The 11,323-nt window shown below is 36.8% G+C and overlaps 1 pseudogene; it reads right to left on the minus strand.

Moving 5' to 3' along the window:
- Nucleotides 1-3,870: 3,870 nt before the first annotated feature.
- On the minus strand, nt 3,871-6,017 carry LOC107149484 (annotated as a pseudogene).
- Between the last annotated feature and the right edge of the window lie 5,306 nt (nt 6,018-11,323).

Consider the following 11,323-nt stretch of genomic DNA (forward strand, 5'->3'; position numbering starts at 1 on the left):
AAGGAGACTGTTCAATCCTTATAACATCTACTTCACTTAGGTTCAAAAACACTGTGAAAGGCAGCAGCACCAGCTGATTAAAAACATCAAGCATTGTCCTTGGGAAAAATCTCTCTTAAGTTAAATGTTACATAAACATTCCTGATTTTCATGACTACTTTTAGTCATCTGAATGACAGACATTAATAATTAAGTCCAGGGGTGGGGGTTGTAGCTCGGGGGAGCACTTGCCTAGCAAGTGTGAGGTACTGGATAATTCTCAGCATTGCATATAAATGAATAAATAAAAAGTAAAAGTCCATCACAACTTAAAGAATCTAAAAAAATATAATGAAGTCCAGTATTAGAATCCTCTCTGTACTCACCAGGTAACCTATAAATATCCTACTTGCTGTGCCTCTTTTGAAAATGAATTACTTATACCATATATCATTAACATTAAGCTATTCAATTTTGAAAGAAGGTAACTTATTGATCAGAATACACATATAAAAATACCCTCTTAAGATTATGCTCTTTAGCCTCTGCTGCAAAGCCTTGGAGTGGTTTGCTCTACTACTTCTCTCAGTCTTACACCAAAAATTCAACCAGGTTATCAATAAAGAATGCATAAATGGGATAAGCTGCCATTCATTCATGACAGTCTTCTTCTAGGACCTAGAATGTAGTCATCCACCTCCTCCAAAGCAACCTGTGAAAAGTAGACTTCAATTTCATTTTTTTAAAAATTAGAGACCATAATGTTCTGAAAAGCTATTTTCTTATCCATTGCTGAACTTTCCTTGACAGCCTCACTCCTGAAAAAGGGAGTGCTCCTGTAGCTGTTGTGGTTAGGCCTAAGGCCAAGAGATGCAGGAGACTCTGCCCCAGGACAATGTCTCTGTTGAAACTATTTTTCCCCTCAACTCACCCACCTAGGAGCACATTGGAAAAAATATCACTTAAAGGCCCAAGTATAGGGTAATCTAAAAATAGTAACCAGAAGTTTATCTTATACCTCAAAAGTCAGAAAATAGAGTCCATGAAACCACATAATGCTCAAAGGAAAAATGAATTGTAGTGAACAAATATTCATTGGATATTGCTCAGATCAAAACAAACTAAAGACTTTCTTAAAGAGGTTCCCATACTCAAACCCAAGGAAAATGTAATAAGAAGAGTTACATGGTGAGAAGAATAAATTAACAAATGGGAAGATGTTTTAAATCCCTACAATGAGAGAATACCCACCCACCAGTGAAACACGGAACTGCAAAGGGACCTAAAGTCATGAGGCAGGAGGACAGCCAACAGGATCCTCCCAGATATCACAATAAAAGCTTCAACCATGGGCTGTAGTTGTGGCTCAGTGGATGAGCACTTGCCTAGCATTTGTGAAGCACCAGATGCAATTCTCTAGATAGATAAGTAAATTCATTGACAATAAAAATAGTTTAAAAAAAGGTTCAACAGCACACATGCCACTTAAAGATTTCAACTGTTCTCCAGCTACACTGAAGGTCCATGACCCATAAAACTCATTTACTCATTTTCCAAGATATAAATTTTGCCTATTGATAAGTGAGAGACCTCAGCCAACTACCCAGTCTCTGCAGGTCAGGTGGCTTTACTGTGATTTCCATACTACATATAAGTATTTTAAAGAAGCATTTAAAAATCAGTAGAGGAGATGTAGGGATATAGTTCACTAAGTGCTTAGCCAAACCAAGTTCTGGATTCAATCCCCAGCACAAAAGAATGAAACTTACTCTCTGAGGATAATGGCCTAAGAAAGAAAGTTAAGTACTTGCACTATTGACTGAGCTAAGCATGACCAGAAGCAAAGATGCCTAAAAATAGGTAAAATTCTTAGCTAAAAAATTTAAAATTTTGGATAAATCCAGGCTAGTAATGCTGAATTTATTGGAGAAGTAGCTGTATGATGTGATTAATTATATCACAAACTCTAATACAATGTGATTATCAATTCTCATCAAGGAGAAATGATGTGAAATTAATGTTTTCAGGTTAAAAGCACTTGGATTGAGAAAATAAATAGGAAGCGATGAATAAAACACAGGTTATGAACTGAAAAGAGTACAATCAGGAAGAACTTTCCATGGTCCCAGAGCCAGACCAACAAAAACCACCTGGTAGAAGGTTCATCGATGTGAAGATGGCATTTCACCCCAAATTGATACACAGGGTTGCTGTAGTTCATACCAAAATTTCAATGAATTTTTTTCTCTGTAGCTATAGATAAGAATATTCTATAATTTATATGGAAAAGCAAAGGAATTACAATGGTAAAACAATTTTTTAAACAAGGAATGAAGCTGAAATGCTTGATTCAATTTCAAGGTTTATGAGCCTCAGAAATCAAGACTGCATGTTGCTGAAAGACAGATGGACACTAGGAGGAATTTAACAGAATACAGAATCCCATGCCAACTAAGAACTCTTAGTTACCTAACTGACTAATGGCATGTTGTGAGCATGTTTCCCAGAGCTGCCAAGAGTTCCTGGCATATGATGAATGATGTACACAATAAATGAGTGTTCTGCACTTAATCAGTCAACACATTGATCAGCAAATAGAGAACAGCTGGCATATTAGGGTTCTGTAAAATGCCATATCAAGGCTAAAACAAAGACAAGGGGAACTTATCAAGCTGGTCACCCCAAGGGAATCTGCCCTAGGTCACCCACTGTGATCTAGTACTCTTTCCCAGAAAAAGTGGAAATAATCTGAAGTTTGCTATATGTCCTTGAAAAAGTGTCAGCATTTTCTGGAACCTGCTAAAAATGTGAGCCAAATTGTGTGTAATGCATACAAAGGGTTCTTGTTCTTTCTGCCCCATAGTCTCAGGAATAGCATGGATATACCTGTTACTCTCCTAGCCTCATTTACAAAAAGAATTTCAATCTAGCACATAGGTTAAATGAAGACTAAATAAAAGTAAAAGGCCTGTTCATAAGAAGTGCACAATAGGGCTAAGGTTGTAGCTCAGTGATAGTGTGCTTGCCTTACATGCATGAGGCTCTGGATTCGGTCCCAAGTACCACATAAAAATAAACAAATAAAGATACAAAAAAAAGAAGTGCACAGTATATACTATCTATTCTCTTTTATTTTCATTTTTATGGCCACCAAATGACAACTAGATAAATGGTAAGAATGCCCTTAAAAACAGAAATTTAATACTCTTCTAGCACAGAATAATAAAAGTTTCATTTCATTCATTTGTTTTGTAATACTTTGAAATATTAAATGATCAAAAGATTTTAAACATGGTCTGAAAAAATAATCTTTTCCAAACACCCCTGCCAAAATAGGAACAATACTGCTATACCACAAAGAAGCAGAGTTTTAAATTCTATTAACAAAAAATTAATAATCCGATTCTGAGTAAAGATTATCAAGCAAAAGAGAAATCTCTAAGCCTAAAAATTATCCTACAAGAGTCATTCAGTAATAAACAAGGAGAGAAATGAATTACAGTAGATGGGGTAGAGAGAGAAGATGGGAGGGGAGGGGAGGGGGGATAGTAGAGGATAGGAAAGGTAGCAGAAAACAACAGTTACTAATAGGGCATTATGTAAAAATGTGGATGTGTAACCGATGTGATTCTGCAATCTGTATTTGGGGTAAAATTGGGAGTTCATAACCAACTTGAATCTAATGTATGAAATATGATATGTCAAGAGCTTTGTAATGTTTTGAACAACCAATAACAAAAAGGAAAAAAAAATAATAAAGAGTCATTCAGTCCTGGGCCATTCAGTCTTGTTTTAAGTGTCTACATCCTTTAATGGTAATATATTTCTCTTTCCCTTCATGAATGTTAACTAAAATTACTAAAGTTGGCAACAGAAGCAGAAAGACATTCATAAGACTAACATGGCTGTTTTATTAATGAGAGGTTACATAAGAGTTTTAGCAAACTACAGTAGAGTTCCCTTCCTACAGTCTTTTAATATTTATAGAAATGTAAGATTTGTCGTGCTAGAGTACATTTTGGAAATGGAGAATTTCTATTATCTGGCAGTAATCAATTCTAAATTACTTTAGCTCAATTAAAGAAAAGCTATTTAAGTTATATTGATCTTTATTTATACTAATTAACAATAAGTCAACCCTGTCTAGAACTTGACCTAATATCTCAAGTAAATGAACAAAATTATACTTAATAATGTCTTAATTCCAAACCAGTGAGTCACATCATTGATATTTTGTGTCTAGTACACAAACAAAGGGGGAGGTCATGGAGTGAGGACAGCATACTGGGAAACATATAAGGAGCATTTTTCCCCAGGTGGAAGATACTTTTTATTTAAAAGCAAATTGCCTCAGTAGCTTCCTGGAATATGTGATTTCTATTTTCACACTCTTCAGATTGTACATGATCCCCTAAACATAATTTCTTTCTTCTTAAGGGGCTAAATCAGACTGAATTGTTGAGAACTGTGTCCATTGTTTAATGAGTCATTAGAGAAAAATTTGTGCAGTTACATGTAAAATTGTGATAGGTCAACAGAAGTTACAGAGGGTCATAAAAAGTTAACCATGATCCATCTATGTGAAAGTCACGCCAGCATCATTGTACACTTTGAAGACTTTCTCAATGGAATTGACATAGGTAGCTGTTCTCAGGTTCAAGCCCAGGTTATACTTTATGGCTGTATGCATAATTTGCCTGGATGAATGTTCCATGGTGTAGCACAATGTCTTTCTCAGATGCACCCATTATCCTGTCCTGGAACTCTGGAGTGGGTACAACAGAAATTGTTCCACCATGCTTTCCAAATTTTCTTTCTAATCTCCATTGAATAGATATGAGTAATTGGTAGTTATAATCCATTTTATATTTGAAAAGACACGATTCAGACTCTTTGGCCACTCAAAGTAAGATATTGTCACTCTGCCAATATTTAAGTAGATATCTGGAATAACCATTTTCCTCTCCAGGAAAATCTTATCAGCTTCTGGAGTGGTTGGTTCATTGGAACATTTAGCAATGATCTTGGCTTTGACTCTGGGTGGATTGGATTTGGTCAACTGCTTCTCACTGGCAGCAGGGTATCAGTATGTCACAGTCAGCTTCCTTCATAGACCTTCGCCTTGGGGAAGCCCAGAATTGATCCATGTTGCAGTTTGAAATCTCACAGTTCACTTGGGTAAATACCATCTGGATTCCATATACTCCCATCAGATTCACCAACACCAGTATATTTAGCACCCAAATGATGTAAATACTTCACAGAGTGCAGGCCCACATTATCAAACCCAGAAACCACAAATGTTTTATCTCCAAATCCTGGTGTCATTCCTAAAATGCTCATGTAAGAAGCTTCATTAATGAAGTTTTCAATTCCATGAAAAACACCAAGGCCAGTAGCAGAATGCATCCATGGATGCCTCCTTGTCTGATGGGTTTACCAGTAACACAGGCATGTACATTAATATCATAGTGCCCTCTGGTACTGGCATAGGTGTCAGAGATCCAGGATATCTCTCTCTGGGGCATGTCTGCCGTGCTCATGTCTGGGGTAGGCATATCAATACCAGGACCGATACAACCCTTTTTGGCGAGCTCCATAGTGAGCCTTCTTGTGATCTTTTCTAACTCACTATCTGTATTTTTTTTTACATAGGTTTATACTTGTGGTGTTGATCAGCATGTTAAATTATATTTTAAGAATTAGAATTTTAGAAAAATCTCAATTTGGTAGAATTTTCGTGGAAATGAAAAGGTACCTTAGCATTTATGATTTGAGAACCTGTTCTAAAATTTTAAAATCCTAACTCACAGAGAAAAGCAGCTATTAAGTTTTTTTTTCAAATTTTTCAATGTTTTAAAATTTAGCAAACATAAAATGAACTTTGAAAAAAACACAATTTTATGAGACAATTAAGAATAATACAACCAAATTTTTAAAATACATTTTTTCAGAAATATGTAAATACCCAATTTTATGGCTAAAATACTAAATAATGTATAAGAACATTTACTGAGAATCCCATTGATGTTCTTCATAATGTTGAGAAGCTCAACAGAACAATTTTTTTTGCATTAATAAACATAGGTAAATATTAACATTTTTAGAACAATTTTTAATAGGACTATTTTGTAGGTTCAACAATGATTAAAAATTGTCAATGAGTAAAATCATATAATAGTCTATGTATAAAATTATATTGATTTATTTATAATCTATAACTCCTTATTCTCAAAAAAAAAATCTCAATTTGGACAACAAATTTAGTGTTCAACGTAGGTGTGATGGTGATTTCATGTGTCAACTTGGCTAAGGTTACCTGCCCAGGTGTGTAGTCTAATACTAATTTAGATGTTGCATGAGAGTCTCTGTGGATATGATTAACATTTACACTTAGCTGATTTTCAATAAAGGATATTTCCAAATTGGCCTCACCAATTTGGGAGAGAGAAGGGAAATTGCGTGGAAATGGAAAGAGACCCTCATCGTTATACAAAATTACATGTAAGAGAAATGAGGGGAAAGGGAAAAAAACAAGGGAGAGAAATGAATTACAGTAGATGGGGTAGAGAGAGAAGATGGGAGGGGAGGGGAGGGAGGGATAGTAGAGGATAGGAAAGGCAGCAGAATACAACATACACTAGTATGGCAGTATGTAAAAACATGGATGTATAACCGATGTGATTCTGCTATCTGTATACAGGGTAAAAATGGGAGTTCATAACCCACTTGAATCAAATGTATGAAATATGATATGTCAAGGGCTATGTAATGTTTTGAACAACTAATTAAAAAATTAAAAATAAATAAATAAATAAATAAAGCATATTACCCTCCATAAAGTGGGCCTTATTAAATTAATGGGAGGCCTTATCAGAAAAGAACGTGATAACATGTGAATCTTGCCTGAGTTTCTAGACTATTGGCCTGTCCTACAAATTTCAGACTTGCCATCTCCCATTATCATGTGAGCTAGTTCCTTAAAATGAGTACAATCTCCCTTACTCCCTCCATACTCTTACATTAATCCATGCATCCATCCATCCACCTTATTAATTTGGGTTCTCTGAAGAACTCCACCTGACTAATACAGTAGAAAGGGAGGCCAGAAGTATAAAGAGCTCTATGAATAAAGGAAGCTATTCCTGATAGGAGTAGAAAGTGGGAAAAAAAGGTTTCATTTTAGGAAGTATGAAATCAAATGATTCACATTACTATTAAAGAAAAACTGAATCTCAGATTCTATGGTCATGCCTCCCTATACCAGAATGATACCACATATACCAGCAAGGCTGACACTTAGGTTTGGAGAACATGGATGTGTCTTATTCTTCTTTGTACCCTCTTTCCAGCAAGGTAGTGATGGAGTTGTCTGAGATCTCAGGACTTTGGTGGAGCTGCAGATGTTAAGGAGTTAATGTCCTCTGAGTTCCTGGCAGGCCAGAAAAAGCAAGAATATCAGATTGTTCTCAGAACATGCTCAGGTGACATGGTCAGATTTGCCATAAATTCCTCTTGAGACTGTGGATGTGCTTCATGTCTTTTCCTTGTGGTAGAGTTATTTTGGGGAATGTTCCTGTTACCTTATGCTTAGCTGGTAATACAGATTTAGGACAAAGTTTAAGGATATAAATGTAAACATAGCATTGTTTTAAAAAATATATATTTTAGTATTTTGTCTGCCTAACCTCAAGGTTGCATTCCACAATTGGGAACCCACTGTAAATTATAAAACGCTGTGCTTGCCAATAATAAATGCTGCACCAAGCTTTGGACCCCCTGTGTCCTTTCTTTCGTCTCACTTGGCTCTTCAGTCCTCATCAACAGGGAGGGAGTCAGACAGAGAAAGTCTTCTAGAATATTGCTAAAAAAAAATGAGGTGTCAGGAAATAACTCCAGCACCAAATACTAGTAAGATGATGAGAGTATATACAAAAGACGTATTCTAATGTTTTCAATTGTATTAGTGTCATCACTCAATGGTATTAGTGTCCTATATTATAATGTTACCTATATAACATGGGATAAAAATGAATGAATAAAAATCAAATTTTCTAATTCTATAATCATTATGTCCTTGAAAGCCAGAATTCTTGGAACACAGGAAAGAGATACAATGGAAGATTTAAACACAGTACAGTCTCAAATCTCAAGTCAAAATTGATATCAATGAGAGCCTGTGAACTGTTTTTACCTTATCTTAAATCTGTGCATTGGTTATGGTGTAGATATTAGGTGTTCCCAAAACCTCATGTGTGAGACAATGCAAGATAGTTTAGAGGTGAAATGATTGGGTTATGAGAGGTTTAACCAAAATCAGTTCATTGATCCCCTGGTAGGAATTAACTTGGTGGTAACTGTAGGGAGATAGGGTACAGCTGAAGGAAGTGGGTCCATGGAGGCATGCATACCTTTGGCCTTTATATTTTGTCCTTGTCGAGCACAGCACTCTCTCTCTTCTTCTCAGTGCAATGTTCTGGGTCACTTTTTTCCACCACAGTCTTCTGCCATAATGTCCTGCCTTTCCTCAGGCCTTGAGGAATGTAGTTGGCCATCAATGGCGTGAGACTTCTAAAACCATGAGGAACAAATTAGTTTTTCCTACTCTAAAATTGTTCTTATCAGGTCCTTTGGTAACAACAGCAAAAAAGCTAAAACATATACTTATTTCTAACCTCTGCAAGTAAGAACATAGAAAAAAATGACCAACCCAATATCACACCTTAGACAGGGCTTCTAAAATAAATGACTGATTTCGCCAGGCATGGTGGTGCATGCCTATAATCTCAGGAGCTCGGGAGGCTGAGGCAGGAGGATTGTGAGTTCAAAGCCAGCCTCAGCAAAAATAGTGAGGCGCTAAGCTACTCAGTGAGACCATATCTCTAAACAAACTAAAAAATAGGGCTGGGAATGTGGCTCAGTGGTTGAATGCCTGAATTCAATCCCCAATAGCCCTCCCCATAAACCTCCTCTCCCTCAAAAAAGAAAGAAATGACTGATTGTAGGACTCAGGAGTCAACTTCAAGAGTCTCCCACTGGCCAAAGATGTAATAATTTCAGCTTCAATAATGATAATACTTGAAATTGATTAGAACCACCAAATTCATTTAATGCTAATTATTACTAATAATATATTTTTATAATTGATTACCTTCAATAGACAGGGAACTACCTCATTACTTAAAATCAGTAAATTAAAGGGGAAAATATCAAGAAATTATCCTACCTTTCCTCAGTTAATAGCACACTGGGTAACCAAAGAGTAGGTAAGGGTATGTGTCTCTTTATACAATATTCCAATTAAAAAAATTAAAAAGTAGCTGGGTATGGTGGCACATGTAAGTAATCATAGCAGCTCAGGAGGCTGAGGCAGGCAGATTGCGAGTTCAAAGCCAGCCTCATCAAAAGCAAGGCACTAGTAAACTCAGATAGACCCCATCTCCAAATAAAACACAAAATAGGGCTGGGGATGTGGCTCAGTGGCCAAGTGTCCCTTAATTAAATCCCTGGTACCCCCCAAAAAAGAAAAAAAATAGAATAGTATCACTTTTTCAAATAAATAAATAAACACAAACAGTATGCACAAATAGCTACTAGGATACAAAAAGAGATGCCATCACACATTCAAAATATGTTTTCTAGCAGCCTGAGAATCACCTGAGTACTTGCCAAAAATGCAAATTCTCAGACCATGATTTAGACTTACTGAATCAGAAAGTATGGGCCTAGCACTCAGTAATATTTGCTTTAATAAGCCATGAGGTGATTCAGAGGGATGCTATATTTGGCTAAATTCCATACACAGTACTGCCAAAGGGATCGAACCTGAGTCTGATCCAGTTTCAGGACAGCTGCCAATTTGTAGAAATTATTGAGAGCAAAGGAACATGCTGATCAACACCACAAGTATGCACACATCAAACCTCAGGATGCTAGGCCTGTGAGCTGGAAAGCAGCCTACACTGCCTATGTGAGGGGCTCTTAGGGCTCAGCACATTGAGTCTGGATATTTGTGGTTTGGAACACTGACCACAACCAGTTCCGTCACCATGGTAACCTGGCCACCCTCAGGTGCACAGCATGTTTCCTTCCTTCTGCTTTTTGCTGCTGACCTGTTAGCCCATTGGCTGCCACTATTAAGAGTGTTGCAAGCTCATTGGATTAATATGACCCTCAGCTAATTTGCCCAGTAACAGGCTATGCATAAAAGGCTTACCTCTGCAATAATAAAGTCAATCAAGTTTTCTAAAACTGGTCTCCAGAGGTGTCTTTTGGACTCTGTCACCACACCATCCTCAGCTCTTCAGTGGGCTTCAGCTGGATCAAGTGAGCCCACACAAAAATGTAGAAAAATATACAGGAAAAACTTCTGAGATTCTTCAACAGGTAAAGTGAATCAATACAAAGTGATGAAGATGAAGACTAAAGATTAGAAATCTACAAATTGATGCATAGACAAAAAGAGATAAAAAAAATTATCAATTTTTTTAAATGGGTAAAACCAGAAGACTGAATTTTAGAATGGAAAAATACAGTGCTACAGAATCTCTCCCCCCAAAAACAGCAACTTGACTAGGGCAAATTATTTCAAACAATCATTTAATCACTCTGGAAACTGTGCTAAGACCATATAACAAATACAGAAACATTCATTCAAGAAAATCTACTAAGTCATAGTAAGTGCTAGTTGGTGACATCTAAGCCATAACCTGCTTTCTCCTTACATTCCCCACATTTCCACGTTCTGACTTATGAAATGACTCCATGAGCCCTATTGCAGGCAGATCTAGTCAAGAAAGGGGAGGCTTCTTTTTCCCTCAGTTCCCACTCTACCACTACAATTTCACTTTGGTAAGGCAGGGTACTGTATTTTTCATATTCCCCAGAACTTAATGGCAGAATCTCTGTTCTGAATAGATACAGTTGAGAGGATCTGAATTCTTTTCCTTCAGTCAACTTTCTCATTTGAAGGGTGGAAGCTGTACCCTAGGTGTAACAGACTAATAGTGGGCTACTGTCACTGCTAGCCCAGCTTGCTGCTAAAACTCAGGTTCTACAGCCAGAAGGACAATCCAAGACTAGGGGATGCCCTGGCTCCCAACTACCTTTGGTAAAGCAAGGGTGTCAGTGTGAGAGAAGTGAGCCACTATCCTTGTTCTTCTGCAGTGGTTACAAGGTTCAGCCTAGAAAGAGAGGCAAACTAGAGAAGCAAGACTCAAGGTTGAATAGATCCTATACTGTGATGGAACTAAGTATTTACAAGAGAGCTTACAGAAATAAATACCTAAGTACAATGATTGAAACAATAAGATCTTCATGGAAAGCAATTAAGAAGTTGTTCACA

The sequence above is a fragment of the Marmota marmota genome, unplaced genomic scaffold, assembly GCF_001458135.2.
Source record: "Marmota marmota marmota unplaced genomic scaffold, marMar, whole genome shotgun sequence".
Lineage (NCBI taxonomy): Eukaryota > Metazoa > Chordata > Mammalia > Rodentia > Sciuridae > Marmota > Marmota marmota.